We start from the raw sequence: 17,521 nt of genomic DNA, 5'->3' as shown, positions 1-17,521 counted from the left end.
TGAAAATCATAGGAGCACCAGGAACCACCTCGAAGCATTTCGAAAAGAAAGAAAAAAAAAAGAATGGGAGTAATTAGGACCAGAGGAATGGCAGAGAAGATGCAACGAATAGCAACAATAAAAATAGATCGAAATCCCAAGGAAAATCTCAGACTGCGGAAACCAACCCACATAAACTGCAAACACTTACCAGTAACTTGAATGCTGCAATAAAAATATAACAAAAACTGAAATAACCAAGAAAATCAAAACTGCAAAATACTACTTCACAAAAAAAAAAAAAAAAGGTCGTTTCCCTGTTTGTAACGTTGTACACACGTTTACACACCGGACCCAACACGTTGTATGCAATTTAGGACGCAAAGGGGATCAAGACAAAGAATAACTCGAACTCACCTTTTTCGTGTAAAAACGACATTTCTTTCCGGATAGTTCCGGAATAAACTGTGATCGTGCTCCTTCTCTCTGACCTCTGCTCTCTCGAACGTTGTTTTGAACATGCTCTCGAACGTGATGAACGTGATCGTCGGTCTGTGCCACGCTCTTTTTATAGTCATTTTCTTTGCACACGGCTCGGCATTCGCATACGCGCGCGCGTCCGCGCTCTATTATATGTCGATTGCGTTTACATTGAACGGCGTCACAGAAGAGTTGTGAAGGGTCCGAAAGGACTAAGGTGGGAGAGAACTAACCAACCCTCAACTGGAAGAGTGCGAAGAAAACTGGCGGTCTTCAGGAGGCCTTTTGCCACTCAAGCGTCAAGAAATCCTAATGGCTGTTACAAGAGAGAAATCAATGGTTAACGACTGTTGAGATAACGTGAATTCACTTGCACTGGCTATCAAAAGAGGTGTAAAGCAATGGAAATCTAGGAGCATTTTTGTCACTCGGATCTCAGGAAATACTACATATTATCACCACTGAGTTATTGCTGATGATGGCATGTATGAGAACTCCTAGTGAGTAAATAATAATGATAAAAATAAAACTGGTCTCACCTGTTTTACGGCCTATCGATATTCATAATGTTATTTAATTCCAAATCATAAAAAGGCGCCTTTCACCGGTTTTACGATCGTTGGCATTGTTTTCTTTATTTACGATATATTAACCGAAATCAGAAAAAAAAATCGGTATCGAAATTGGTATCGGAATCAGAAAATTTGGCACTTCTGCAGGAATATATTAGCAATAGAGACGAGTTATCGACCCCTGTTCTTAGAAAGACAACTGCCACCTAGCGGCCTCAAATATAAACAAGTGTTTACAATAACGCAAAAATGTATAATGACAAAATGAATAACACAAAAACATGAAAATCGAAACATTTATTGAATAAAAAATGTATCAAAATATAATTTTAATGGTTTAATATAATTTTTTTTTTTCAACGGGTGATTTATAATTGAAAATAAAATTTAAAAAAATACGATAAAAACATGAAACATTTATAGATTGTTTTTAGAATTTTTTTGTTTTTTTTTACGCATACGTTGCATAAAAATTTAGCAAAATATGATTTTTAAAACATGAAACATTTATAGAAGTTTAAAAATAATTTTCTTTTTCTTACAGAAAGATTATACAAAAATGCACCAAAATATAATTTTAGCACTTTAAGAACACGAAAGATTATCGACCCTTGTTCTTTGGTTGATTAGCTACATCTGTTGGCGGTTCTTGAAACTAAAATACGCCTCATGTCAATGACATGCAGAAGTACCGAAAATTTTGTGTCTATGTACGTATGCACAAAATCGTTCGTTTAATTACGACTTTTTATGTTTAACACTTAACTTTCCATTACTTGCATAATATAATTAACATTTTTTATTCTAAACTACTAGTAAAACTAACGTCTAATGATCACCGATAAATTATAGATATGTTGCAGATGAATGCAATTCCACGATCCATATACAACAAAGTTGAATTTGAAAAATAAATAAAAATAAATAGGTTTTTAATATAAATATCAATACAAAAATGAAAAATTATAATAGTATATATATATATATATATATATATATATATATATATATATATATATATATATATATATATATATATATATATATATATACTAGCCGATTTATCCGAGCTTTGCTACGGATATATTTGTATTACACAATACTAATTGGCATTCTTTAATTACAGGTTCGAAACCAAAACTTCTGGGTAAACGACATTTCTTGTACCACTGGTAAAAATGTAAACGAAAGTTTTACATTACGTAGAAAAAAAACTCTACAGGTCCGTTTTCAGTTTGTGAGCTCCCAAAAATGTAAATTAGGATTTTTGTGGATAAATTATGCTTGGTTGTGTATATAAAAAGTACCCCATTTTTAATAAAGGAAAGACTTTCACATAAAAATTTAATAAACAAAAGATACGGCAAAAATTGAATTGCACTTGTAAATCATATCTAAAAAAATAGCACGGTTCGTAAACTGCAGAAGTACTAAACATAAAAACACCCGCATTTTTGTACTTCTGCAATTATTTTTCTTTGAGTGACGCTGAGACATAAAGCGACACCCCCTCCCCCCAAAAAACCCCATAATTACGTCGAATCTTCCCCACACAAATATATATTATCAACTAAATCCATTACCCAGACAGGAAAACATAAGATCTTTTTTCAAAAGAAAATCGAAGAAAAAAAAAGTGAAAAAAAAAAAACGCGTAGGAATATATCTGATATAAAAAGCATTACTTTACCTTGTTTCTTTTTCAAAGTATTATGGAAACGATAATAAAGTTCAGACAGTCAAGTGAATAGTTGAAAAATGATTTTAAAATCGTCCGTAGGAAATAAATTTTAACCTTTTGGTAAACGTGCTCACACCTTACAATGAATCGACGTTTATAGCCGAGACTTTAATAGAGGGCTAACGATTTAAAATATTTCGTCGAAAAATAAAATCATCCTTAGCCTAATTATTTATTTTTTTTATCAATATTTGTAACTTTTACATTTATAGAAAATAAATAATTAAAACAAATCATTTTATCACCATATCTCTCGATTTGGTTAAAAACTATATCCGTTCATAACCGGAAGTGAAATATCAGTGAAAATTACTTAAAATGTGCCAGTTTAGCAAATAGTACAAAATAACTTGAATTAAAATAATTTAAATAAATTAATTTTAAATAATACTCTTAAATAGAACAATTACATCAATTACATTACTATAATCAGTAATTTTAATTGAGCGAATTATTTAAAAAGATTTTCTTTAATATAATATACAAATTAGATTAGCTCTATTATGTACATTGTCTTCGACATAGTGTATATATATTGATCGTGATGCTATTTATTTATATAGAAAATCTTATAGTAAATAAAATTTATATAGATAACCGTTTTCAGCAGGAAGTTTTGTATATATTAATCAAATTGTGAACAAACAAACAAAGAGACAGAATTACGGATTTATATATATAATATATATATATATATATATATATATATAAGAAAAAATTTATAGGAATATTATTATATATATATATATATATATATATATATATATAAGAAAAAAATTTATAGGAGTATATATATATATATATTTGTTTACTGTTTAATGGGAAATAATTCCCATGTATATATATATATATATATATATATATATATATATATATATATATATATATATATATATATATATATATACTAAATAAATGGTAAAAACAGTATGATGTTTTTGTTGGCTGGTTTTTATATCTACTTCCGTATAATATTTCTTCAGTCTGACAAGTATGAAAAAAACTACTGAATCGTTAATTCGATTCTGGTAGTGGAAACGTGTGTAACTAAGCAGATAAAAAAAGATAATAAAACATTTGTGTGTGTGTGTGTGTGTGTGTGAGACATAGCGTGGACGGCTATATGTAAATGCATGCGAAATGACGTCACCAGTACAGCAAAAGACCATAAAAAGGAGAAAGAGGACGATCACATGAGAGACAGACGTGGACACCGAACAAATAACGTTCGAGATCACGTTAGAAGCGTGAACACGTCCCAGCCGTAACAGTGAGGAAAAAAATGCTGTTGTTAGAAAGCAAAACGTATTTCAGACTAATATACTATCTTTCAAATCGCACTAAGAGCTAGTGAATTATCTGTTCTCTTCTTATGAAATCCTCATCCTAGGCATTATCTCCCCACTTTGCAGAGGATGATGGTAGGGTGGTAATTTCTCGTCATACTACCATTTTCCCAGATTTGTTCCTCTCTAGTTTTAAGGAAGAGTGTAACGTCTCTTCCGTGGTCATGAGATAATTTTCCCAGGCATTATTTCCTTTTTCATAGAAGTGTAGCTTAGTATATATCTGTTCGGCATGAAAACTATCATACCAGGGATTACTTTCTCTTTTGAATGCTGCAGTGGAGTATATATTTGTTCGACGAGAGGGAAGTATATTTTTGCCAAGTCTATTAACAAAGCGAAGGTTCATTGTGATTTCGATAGTATATCAATATTAATATTTGATTAGTTGGAGTAATTACTTCTATTCTTTGTACGGCTATCGATAGAGTTCAATCGGGTTTCTCGACAAAAGGTTCATATAAACAAAAGCCGGCAACGTTATCTACCCGGGGGAATAGTCAGTCAGTCATCGACACATCGTGGCTCTTGCTAAAGAGAGAGAGAGAGAGAGAGAGAGAGAGAGAGAGAGAGAGAGAGAGAGTGGAGGAGGAGGAAGTAGACATGTTATCTGGCTTGTAGTTTATCGGTTTTAAATTGGCCATCATCCCCGTTGCTACAGAAGTCTTTTAATTTGACCAATGCCAGTTAAATGTTTAGGGTTTGGCAAAGTGGTTAGAACACTGAACTTTGGAACTTTGAGGTTTTGAAGTACTCAACGTTCATCTCTCTCTCTCTCTCTCTCTCTCTCTCTCTCTCTCTCTTTAGCGAGAGCCACGACGTGTCGATGACTGACTGACTATTCCCCCGGGTAGATAACGTTGCCGGCTTTTGTTTATATGAACCTTTTGTCGAGAAACCCGATTGAATTTATTCTCTGGGGCACAATGGAGAGCGCCCCTTTTGGGGAGCGGGGGACTTCTACATTAATGAACCTTGTGCCTAACTTGTCTGTACTTTTGAAGTGCATGTGTGTTAAGCAGGTGCTTATTGATTTTGAAAATGTTGGAATATATCAATCTGCTATGATTCAAGCCAATAATGACAGTTTGTTTATAATATTGAACCAAGTCAAAACGAGATAAGACATTAGAATTTGAAAGGTCAATCCCGAAGAACTCATAATGGGATACAAAAACAAAACAATGTTTAAACGTTATGTATAAATGTCTCTCTCTCTCTGTCTCTCCCTCTCTCTCTTTGAATCTCTTTTTCTCTCTTACAATGAAGAAAGAGAGAATTATATATAATTCTATAGTTTTTAAACAGTGGAAGATTTTGCACGCACCATGCGTATAGCAGTTTGATGCGCATGCAGTGGGCCAACTGAATATGCTCCCTCACTGTTAAACGTAAACTGAATTATTTTGATAAAAAAATGCATCTATTTGCTATTTTTGTACAAGCGTTCGATTTCAGCTTGCGGTTTTCTACCATTAATGCGACGATGGCAATGCTGCAATGAAGACTCAAGAAGCAACCCATGCCAGCCGAGTATAGCCGACCATATATCAACCTGTTGTGTTGAGGTTTCCATGTGCCTATCGTTTGAATTCGTTTATCTCCCTATGGAGCTGGTTTCGTTCACAGGACGTTCCTCAACCAAATAATCCTCCCCGGGAACGATAGTCTCATGTCTCTGTATATATAATTCTATTCATACTCCCATTACATTAGGTTTACAGGAGTGCTTACTAGACATCGTACTCAGTTGGATTTGATCTTTCTGTATAGGGGTTTGTCAGGAATACTGACATGAGTTACTTCTCTTTAGAAGAAAACCCTGACCAAATATATATACAAATGGTGTGTTGTCTTTTCAAGGCACATAACACCTCCCTAGTTGTGGCGGACGGGGACACCTCCTTTATTAATAGTGGGTAGCTTTAATAAAAAATAAATAAATACTGTTGGCAGTGAGGAAAATCATATATATATATATATATATATATATATATATATATATATATATAATGTAAGCAAAATCAAGACTTCAAAAAAAGGTGTTGATAGCAAAAAAAAGTGTATTTCATTATTAATGCTCAATTATGAAATATGATAATTTTGTAGCTTACTTTTAAAGTCATCTCTTTTTGGCTTAAAACTTATTGATATATGGTAATTTACTGGATTACACGAACTCAGTATATTACATAAAAGTCTCTCTCTCTATCTCTCTCTCTCTCTCTCAATCTCTCTCTCTCTCTCAATCTTTCTCTCTACACACACACACGCACACACACACGCACACACACACACACACACACACACACACACACACACACACACACACACATATATATATATATATATATATATATGAAAAAATTTAAAAACAAATATTTGTAGGCCGGCATGCCAGATAAAAAGAACCCTTAACCTATTTATACACAATAGTGTAAACATTCTAGTTTCTAGAAGTGTTATTTCAGCTATGAGAAAAGAACAACTAAGGCCTTGATAACAGCGATGCTGGTCTTTTATCTCTAACAATTGTAGCAAAATAAATAAATAAATGAATTAAGAATAAAACAAGAATTAAAAAATAAAATTAAAAAATAAAATAAGGATTAAAAATAAAATGAGAATTAAAAAATAAAATAAGAAATAAAATATAAAATAAAACTAAAAATAAGGATTAAAAAAGAAAATTAAAATTTAAAAATAAAATTAAAATTTAAAAATAAAATAATAATAAAAAAATTAGAATTAAAATATAAAATTAAAATAAAAAGAACATAAGAATTAAGAAAATAAAATAAAAAGAAAAGAAAATAAAAAGGAAAAAAATTAATAAGAATTAAAATATAAAATTAAAAGAAAAAGAAAATAAGAATAAAAAAATTTGATAAGAATTAAAATATAAAATTAAAATAAAAATAAAATAAGAATTGAAAAAATTAAAATTAAAAATAAAATAAAAATTAAAAAATTAAAAAAGAATTAAAATATAAAATAAAAATAAAAAAGAAAATAAGAATTAAAAAAGAAAATTAAAATTTAAAAATAAAATTAACATTAAAAAATAAAATAAGAATTAAAAAATAAAATAAAAATTAAAAACTAAAATTAAAATAAAAATAAAAATTAAAAAATAAAATAAGAATAAAAAATCAAAACAAAAATAAAAAAAATAAAATAAGAATTAAAATATAAAATGAAAATAAAATAAGAGGCTTAAAAAGCCGACCATATATTTTCCTCAAAAGATGGTGCTGCGGTTTTGCTACAACTTCTCAAAATTTGAAAGTTAGAGCAAAGTGGCAAATCAAATTCTGGCCAAGAAAATAAATAAGACAAAAAGGATACACCGGCTACCCATCTACGATCATTGGTTTCTCATATTCGAATATACAGGGTCAGTCAAAATAATCTGACACATTTGTAGGTTTACGAAAAGATAAATAAAGTAAAGCAACAAAAACATGTTTTTATTTGAAAAAATTACATATAATGCCATTCTATTTCATTAGGTTTTAAAAATTAAATCAATCACATGGGATCCGTTATTGTCAAAGGCGTTCACGAAAGTTGTCTATAATTCATGTGAAATGGTAGTAATTTCGTGACGAATTGCATCTTTAAGTTGTTCAATAGATTGATGGCGACTAATGTATCCTTTTACTTTACGTATCCACAGAGGAACAAATCGCACGGATTTTAATCAAGTGAACGGGTGGGCCAACCGCAATGAGATCAGATAACTAGAGAACTTATCCCTTCAAATCCAAACAAAAACGAAAAACAATGGCAATATAAACAAACAAAACAAAACGGTATTATATGATTGGTTTGGTTGTTTTATTTTACGGCATATCAACCCTTTTCGGATGATTTAATGCCGAATCCAGTTATTTTGGAAATAGAATTCATGTTGCATTCAGTTATTTTGTAGAAGGTTTTTATTCTTCAAGCTTTTTGTATCTTCAATCGCTAGTTTGTAGTGTTTGGTTTGTTTTTTTTTGTAATGGATTTTATCGTTTTCGTCCCCTGCTCTGCAGAGCATGAATGAGTTTTGCAATGGGAGAGGGAAAAGGTATTAATATTTGGTACATTTTAAGTTAGGAAACCAGTCAAGAAGTGGGAGAGATAGAAAGAGAAAGGGGAAATGGGAAGAAGGAAAAGGTGGAAAAGGTGGGTTGTTTTTGTTTTTGGTTTTGCAGAACATAATTAAGTTTTACAAAAGCAAGTAGACACGTTAAAAGCATCAATGTTAGGTGCATTTCGTCCCAGGAAGCCAATATCTTCAGACAGACTGATCTGGTAGCACCAGGATATTATATGAAAACAAATGGCATTGTATGTACTTTTCGGAAATAAGTACACTTTTTTTTATTTGCCTTTTATTAGACCTTTTATTAAACCTTTTATTAAAACTTTTTTATTAAACCTTTTTATTAAATCTTTTTATTAAATCTTTTATTAAACCTTTTTTATTAAACCTTTTTATTAAACCTTTTATTAAACCTTTTATTAAACCTTTTGTTAAAAATTTTGTTAAAACATTTTATTAAACCTTTTTATTAAACCTTTTATTAAACCTTTTTATTAAACCTTTTTATTAAATCTTTTGTTAAACCTTTTTATTAAACCTTTTTATTAAACCTTTTTATTAAACCTTTTATTAAACCTTTTTATTAAACCTTTTTATTAAATCCTTTATTAAACCTTTTTATTAAACCTTTTCATTAAACCTTTTTATTAAATCTATTTATTAAACTTTTTATCAAACCTTTTAGTAAACCTTTTATTAAACCTTTTGATTAAACCTTTTATCAAACCTTTTTATTAAACCTTTTAATTAAACCTTTTATTAAACCTTTTTATTAAAACTTTTTATTAAATCTTTTGATTAAACCTTTTTATTAAACCTTTTTATTAAATCTTTTGATTAAACCTTTTTATTAAACCTTTTTATTAAACCTTTTTAATTAAATCTTTTATTAAACCTTCTTATTAAATCTTTTATTAAACCTTTTTATGAAATCTTTTATTAAACCTTTTTATTAAACCTTTTTATTAAATCCTTTTATTAAACCTTTTATTAAACCTTTTTATTAAACCTTTTATTAAACCTTTTTATTAAATCTTTTATTAACCTTTTATTAAACTTCTTTATTAAACCTTTTTATTAAACCTTTTATTAAACCTTTTGTTAAAACTTTTGTTAAAACATTTTATTAAACCTTTTTATTAAACCTTTTATTAAACCTTTTTATTAAACCTTTTTATTAAATATTTTATTAAACCTTTTTATTAAATCTTTTATTAACTTTTTATTAAACTTTTTTATTAAATCGGTTGTTAACCTTTTATTAAACCTTTTTATTAAATATTTTTATTAAACCTTTTATTTAACCTTTTTATTAAACCTTTTATTAAACCTTTTTATTAAATCTTTTATTAACCTTTTATTAAACCTTTTTATTAGACCTTTTATTAAACATTTTGTTAAAACTTTTGTTAAAACTTTTGTTAAAACATTTTATTAAACCTTTTTATTAAACCTTTTATTACAACTTTTTATTAAACCTTTTTATTACATCTTTTATTAAACCTTTTTATTAAACCTTTTTATTAAATCTTTTTATTAAACATTTTATCAAACCTTTTTATTAAATCTTTTATTAACTTTTTATTAAACTTTTTTATTAAATCGGTTGTTAACCTTTTATTAAACCTTTTTATTAAATATTTTTATTAAACCTTTTTATGAAATCTTTTTATTAAACCTTTTTATTAAACCTTTTTATTAAACCTTTTATTAAACCTTTTTATTAAATCTTTTATTAACCTTTTATTAAACCTTTTATTAAACCTTTTTATTAAATCTTTTATTAACCTTTTATTAAACCTAAGAAGGCATTTGATCATTTTGCCTTAGCCTGTATATATAACAGAGGATGAATTCATAGTCATTACAAATGCCACCTCAAAGGATGCAGAATGATGCTGGGTTTAACAGAGCCAAAAGAGAAAAGATAACGAAATAACAATGTTTCATGTACAACATGAAAATAAACCGTAATCTAAGGAAGATCTTCATCATTCCAGTAAACATAGAAGCAACTGAACTTACAAAAAAGTATTTAAAAAACTACTCGACAAATATATCTAGTGAACCAAGTGCAAGAGAGATTCAAGCAATTACACTTAAAAAACGGTTGGAATTAAAAAAAGATCTGTCGGTTGGAGTATGAGATAACGGGTGAATTTCTGGCATTAGGTAGGACGGACATACAACTCGAACAAAATGATAATTTTTTTAAAGCATCGGAACTTCAAAATAGCCAAAGGTGTTCGGGCTCCTAACTGTTTGAGCCCATGATGTCCGGCAATATGTTTTTTTTAGCTCTGGTTCAAATATTTCTGCAAATATTTGGCTAAATATTGTTTGTATCACTCAAAATTTTATACAAAATACTGATAACCGTTTTTTATTAAAGCTACATATTGTTATTTATTTAAAAAAATATGACAGTCAAAATCTAGATTGTTTTTTTATAAATAAAAAGACATATTTGTTTAAATTCTTACTTTCGACACATACAGGGTGTCCCAAAAGAAGCTGATTGATTTTAAATTTAATTATCTTCCTCAATATTTAAGTTGTGCTTACCAATTTTCATATGTAGATAGATGAGTCTCTCCGGTATGTTTTGAGATACAGTAAGATATCATAGTCTACTCATTCTAATTTTATTTACATAATTTAATCTAGGGTATGTTTTTCACAAGGTCTAATTTTAGTTATGAAAAATGATGTTACTCAAGTGTCCACCGGTTTTATTTTCACACTCTTGGGCACTCTGCAGAGCATTGTCAAGCATATCACTAAATGTTTCAGGGCTTATGGCCATAATTTCCTCCTCTGTATTGTTTTTAAGGGCATTTATTGTGGCTGGTTTTATTGCATTGGGAGTAAGGGAATTTCTTGTGTTGAAGTTTCGATGAAATTCTCTGAGTTTCTGATATTGACTAATTCAACCAAAAATAGGACTCTACGATTAATATCGGCTCCTCGGCAGTGTAACGACTCATGATGACCTTGAAATAGTTACCCTAGATGATCTGAAAAAAATAAAAGAAAAATATAAAAAAATTAAGAAAGTTATAATTTTTTTAAAAATCATCAGCTTCTTTTGGGATACTCCATATAAGGTTCTTCATCAGGAAAATACGGATAACATAGTCTAATCTTTTATTACGCGCTATGATATTACTTAGTTGTAGTTTCCTGTCCTTGTTGAATATTATGAATTTTTTTAATGTCCGACTTGTTTTGTACTGTCTGACACATGTGAGTTAGTAGTAGTCAAAGTATTTCCACTGAAATTTGAAAGAGGTGCTTTCAATAGGTTTCCAGACGTTTTTCGTATGGCCACTTTTATTAATAGTACACATATGAAACTCCTAAGTAATCTCCTCCGACTGCAATGCACTTGCACCGTTCCAACAACTTCTGGAAAGCCCCATGGAAGTCCTCTTGTGTGAGCATGTCAATAACCCTCGTCACAGCCTCTTTAATCTCCTTAATTCTCTCATAACGGCAACCTCTAAGGTTTTCCTTGAACTTAGTTACAGGAAGCAAGATGTTATAATATGGGTGTGTTATCTTACTGTGTATTTAACGGACTATTGTCCTCGTGCCGTAAATGTATTAACCCTCCGGGACTCATCTAGTGTTCGTGGGTGCATGTGTGCATTACATATAATTCACAGTACATTTATAACGACATGTCTGTTGATGCGTGGCCTTCCGTCTTTCGGTCGCTGCCTGGGGGATGCGCCAACGTCTTGGAGAGCTTGGTTCTGCTCTAACAAACACGCATGAAAGACAGACACAAGACGATGTATGTTTTATATTTAAGTTAATTCCACTTCTAGGCATCTCGTCTTCCACGCGATTGAGTGAAATCGACACCTCGGACTTGTGGCGTTCCTCCGATTCTGCTTTGAGACCGTCGCCCCATTACAGAGAGACCTGTTAAACCCGTTTTGCTTCCTCAAATTCTCGAACGCAACTCACTAAATTTCTCAGCTTATTCATACCGGAACCCCTGACACGTCACACCGATATTTCCGGTGCAAACTGATCGGTCACAGAGTTTGATACGTCACATCATGACCCTTTGACAATTTCTGCACTTGCATTCTCGTTCAACTTATTCCTTCCAACGGTTCAATCTCTGTTATTTACTTCAGCTACACAGACAGACACATAGATAGATATTAAATTAAATTCCCATACAAAAAAATAACTAAATTACGAAGTTATATATCCATCACAATGGACTTTGGCTTATTCGCGAATAAATCAGCAAATTAATTTTTTAATACTTGGATAAAAATGAAATACTTTGTGACCGTTTTAAATTTTAAATGAATTTTGAAGTATTTACACTATCTAACAGAAAGTCCTTTAAATTGGGTTTTAAATTTTTAGCCAGTCCCTATGCATTGAAAAGGGGTAGAAGCTATTAACAAAATCAATTTCATAGTATATTGTGTTGGCAAGTGTCCGCATATTTTATCATTTAAAAAGGTTTAATAAAATAATCACTTGCAGACTTTTCTGTTGTTCTTAAAACAATAATAAGTTTGAACATTAATCTACAATTCCCATCGCATCGTGTCGTGAATTTACATTGAATCCTGATCAATATTGGAAAACGTTCTTCTATTTATATTTATATTAAATGAATTCCTGTACAAATTGATATAAAATTGCAAATCAGTTTTAAAATCTATACATCAATAATAAAAAAAGATAGTTTTTGCACATATATACATTTAACTATCACGATTACCTATGTGGAGCATTTTTCAGACGTTTCTAAATAAGCTATGGCTGGTTGGTTGTTTTTGTTTTACGGCATATCAACCGTTTTCAGGTTATTTAATGCCGAATCCAGTGATTTTGGAGAAAATTTTTTTAATAAAATATATTTTTTTTATCTTTATTTTTAAAGTCAATTTCTATTTAACCCATAGTTGGAATTCTAACAGGTACTACGACTCTGGGTCAGAGTGGACTCGGAAGCAATGACAATGAAAGGGTAGCTCCACACTCCCCGAAGCCAGCAAGCTGGAGCCCTAACCATCGGATATAGTTTAAGGTCATATCCAGGACCTAAATACGCTATTAGATAATAATGGGAGGTTTAATGAGAGAATCTGCACGGAATTCCAAACAGTATCCTGTATTTAATCCACGAGGGAACCATGTTGTAGTTTCGTCAGACATGATTGTGTAAAAGTTTTAAGTAATTAGCAATTGTATTTCGAGTGTCGCCTTCACTGAAGATTGAACACTTAACCCCAGAAAAATAACAATCAAATTAAACCAAGTACTTTATCCATTGCGCTGTGTAGATTCCCAAGTTAAAAATAATAAAAAAATCCTGAGTTCGACAAAATACACCCGAAGAAGATCGGAGGTTACATCAACCGAAAGGTAAAAACTTCAGTTAATGGGAGAACAGTAGTCTGAATATCCAAATAATAGGAATTATCAATTCTAATCTCAAAAAGTCAAAAACATAAAACAGAAATTAATTTTAAATTAACTCGATAAAAAGATTAAAAAATGATTTCAGAACAAAAACTTCTGCTGCTATACATCTTATGAAATGCTGATTTTTATGATTACAAGTTAAAAGGAACATCTGCAGCAGGAATTGGAATACATCCTACTAAAGCCTGATTATCACAGCAATAAAATTCTGTTTTAGAAACTCGAAAAAAAAAAGCTACAGTAACGTCTAGAATGTTTCAGATTGCTTTTAGACCATCTTCCATGAATCAAGCATCAGTTTTTGAGTGGCACAAGAGATTGATAAGGACCGTCATGTGTCTATAGAGACAATAAGTTTACAGTTTCATGTAAGTCTGGGAACTGTACACACAATTATTCGCGAGAAATTGGAAATACGGAAGATTTGTGCGAAGTTTGTCCCTGCGGTGCTTCATTCTTGTCACCGACTATTTGACCAAGATGGGCATCAAGACAGTTCTTTACCTACCCTATAGTCCAGACCATTCCTCCTTGTGACTTTTGGTCATTCCCTAAGCTCAAAGAAAAGATGAAAGAGGCTGCGATGAGGGTCATTGACACCCTCACTTAAGAAGAAATAAAAGTGGTGCAAATCAGGGAATTCAGTTTACCCATCCTAAGACGGGTGTTCTTCTAAATCAACTAGTGTTTTACTCTTAACAATTGAAGCATGCATGTCCCCCATGAGTGCATAGTGAACGAGGTATGAAAAAATGGACTAAGTTTAGCCTCCCCACTCCCACCCCATTTAGCCAAAAAGTTCTCAGGGGACGTCAAATCCTGGTGAAAATGAACAAATGGCGCAGTTTTAGGTCTTAACATATGTAAATTTGAGTTCTGCACTATACAAAAAAAGAAAGAATCAAGTCCATCATTTGACCTCCCCCCCTCCATTTAGCCCCAACAGTCCCCGAGGCCTTAACATATTGAAATTTGAGTTCAGCGCCATGCTAAACTGCTAAATAGACATACGTAGAAAATTTTGGACAAATATGGTAAAATAGTCCCAAAAATGGAGTGTTTTTATTAGCCCTAAAATAGCCCCTGGGGCACACCCAAGAGTTATCCCGAAGTATAGACAAACAAAATTATATAGAAATCAGTTAGTTACAACTTTTCAGAAAGTTTTATAAATATCCAAGGCATCAATTTTTTTTAATAAGCATAAAAAAGACAATTTTATCCATTTTAACCCGAAAGGCACCCCTGGGAGGGGGGGGGCGACAGGAGTTTTCCCGGAAAATCCGTTCTGTTACTTTTTTTTATTCATATCATGTTTAATGTTTGTGCAAAATTTCAAAAAAATTTCAAGGCGTAGTTATTGAGAAAAGTAGGACAGACGAACGGACGAACGGACAAGAATGAATTAACAGGTCCACCCTCCTTTTGTCGGGGGACCAAAAATAAAAACAAATAATGCCCTATTTTTTTTCTTTATCTTTTTTACTAGTGATGCCATTTTCCCCCTATCATTTCTCAAATTTTATTTGGATTCTATCTTTTATTTTGTTGTTTCATCTCTTTAAATATAACTCAATGTTTGTGCATGCATGCGTTTGTATGTGGCGTTGGACTGCTCCCTATAGAAAGAAATGTTAAAATTTGCCAGGTAAAACAATAACAGTGTACCCGAATCTCTAAGCTCCAAACTTCAAATATATCCCATTTTTAAGTAATTTAAATCTAATATATAAAAGGCTATATGTCTGTCTGTCTGTCTGTCTCGATATTTTCAAACTCTATCTCCCCCGAAAGTAAAAATCGTAGAGCGGCGCTAGGGGCCCCAAATGATTGGAATATTTACGGGCTGTTCTTTTATGAGTTTTTTAGTCGGTAAAAACAGTTTTTAAGGGGTAAAAAATAGATCAAAATTGAAAAAAGCGTTATGCATTTTGTATATTCATCTTATTTTATTTTTAATTTTTAATTTTTAAACCGTTTTTTATACGTATTACGTTGGTACAGTGGTAACGCTATCAGCTTTGAATGCTACAGTTTCGATTCTAGTTAATGGCACTTAAATAGTTTATTTTTAATTTTGAAATCACGACTCCGTAATAATATATACGAAATTTGGACAAATTAAAATATCATATTTAAGCGTATTTTTTTACGCCCAGGCAAAGTCGGGCGCCTTCCCCCATCAACTAGTTTTATTTCTAAAATTTTATGATAAAGACAATGGAACTGTATTCGAATCTCTAAGTGTCGTCCAAACGTAAAAGAAAGTTATAGGAGCAGATCTTTATTTAAAACTTCGAAGTTATCCTAACCTGATGAAATTTATAGCATATGTGTTAAAATTCTCCGGGGAAGACAACGGAAGTGGTTCCGAATATCTAACTTATCCTCTACGCGCAGAATATCTACGTTACTCCATCTGTAAATGACCCCCTTCAAAGTTTAGATTTGCATATGTGATTTCAATGAAATTGAAACCATTGATATAAGATAATTCAGAGAGTTATGCAACATTTTTGCCTTTTCCGCATATATTAGGGAATGACACGAAAAGACGGGATCAGTACAATGAAAGAAAGACATCTGGGAACTTCTGCATGACAGTGCCATGAGGCGAATGTGTGTATTTTAATTTCAATAACGGCCGATAGAGAGCATGTGTCAGTCGAACAGGGGTCGATAAATCGTATCACTCATTGGAAAAACAAACAAACAAAAAAAAAAACAAAAAAAATAATATTATTAAAAATTTCTATAAATTTTTATATATAAAATCTTCTATACTAAAAATATATTTTGATATATGTTTATACAACCTTACGTTAAAAAGAAAACTATCTTTGTGTAAAAAAAATATTCTTCAACCTTTATAAATGTTTCACGTTTTTAAAATTATATTTTGCTACATTTTGCTAAATTATATTTTGAAATTATTTATCGTATTGTGAAAAATAAAAATACAAAAAAAATAATTATATGTTGCTACATTTTATACAATCTTACAGGAAAAAAACCGAAATAATTCTAAAAACAATTTATAAATGTTTCATGTTTTTAAAATAATATTTTGCTACATTTTGCTAAATTATATTTTGAAACTATTCATCTTATTGTGAAAAACAAAAACAAATATATATATATATATATATATATATATATATATATATATATATATATATATATATATATATATATATATTGCTACATTTTAAACAATCTTACAGAAAAAAACCCCGAAATAATTCTAAAAACAATCTATAAATGTTTCATGTTTTTAAAATAATATTTTGCTACATTTTGCTAAATTATATTTTGAAATTATTCATCTTATTGTGAAAAACAAAAACAAAAAATAAATAAATAAATATATATTGCTACATTTTATACAGTCTTACAGGAAAAAAAAATAACCGAAATAATTCTGAAAACAATCTATACATGTTTCATGTTTTAACCTTTATTTTATTTTCATTTATAAATCACTCATTTGGAACAAATAATATTAAAACATTAAAATTATATTTTTTATCCAATAAATGTTTCGATTTTCCTATATTCTTTTTTGTTATTTATGTCATTATTATATATTTTGTGTTCTCGGAGACACTTGTTTATATTTGAGGCTACTAGAACGACCGGTGGAGGGCGTTTCTCATTCAAAGAACAGGGGTCGATAATTCGTTTCAGTCGCCTCATGGCACTTGCATGCAGAATGGCTGAAATCTTGTGCTGTAGACATTGTGAATGAGTGAATAATAATGATTCCCATTCAATCCTGGGCAACGTTGAATCTTCTTGCTAGTTCTGTATGACAAAAAAAAAAGAAAAAAAAAAAAAAAGAAATAAG

This window comes from Euprymna scolopes, chromosome 37, assembly GCF_053919585.1.
Source record: "Euprymna scolopes isolate OS-2025 chromosome 37, ASM5391958v1, whole genome shotgun sequence".
Lineage (NCBI taxonomy): Eukaryota > Metazoa > Mollusca > Cephalopoda > Sepiida > Sepiolidae > Euprymna > Euprymna scolopes.
The sequence above is the reverse complement of the archived record's forward strand: the minus strand, read 5'-3'. Positions refer to the sequence as shown.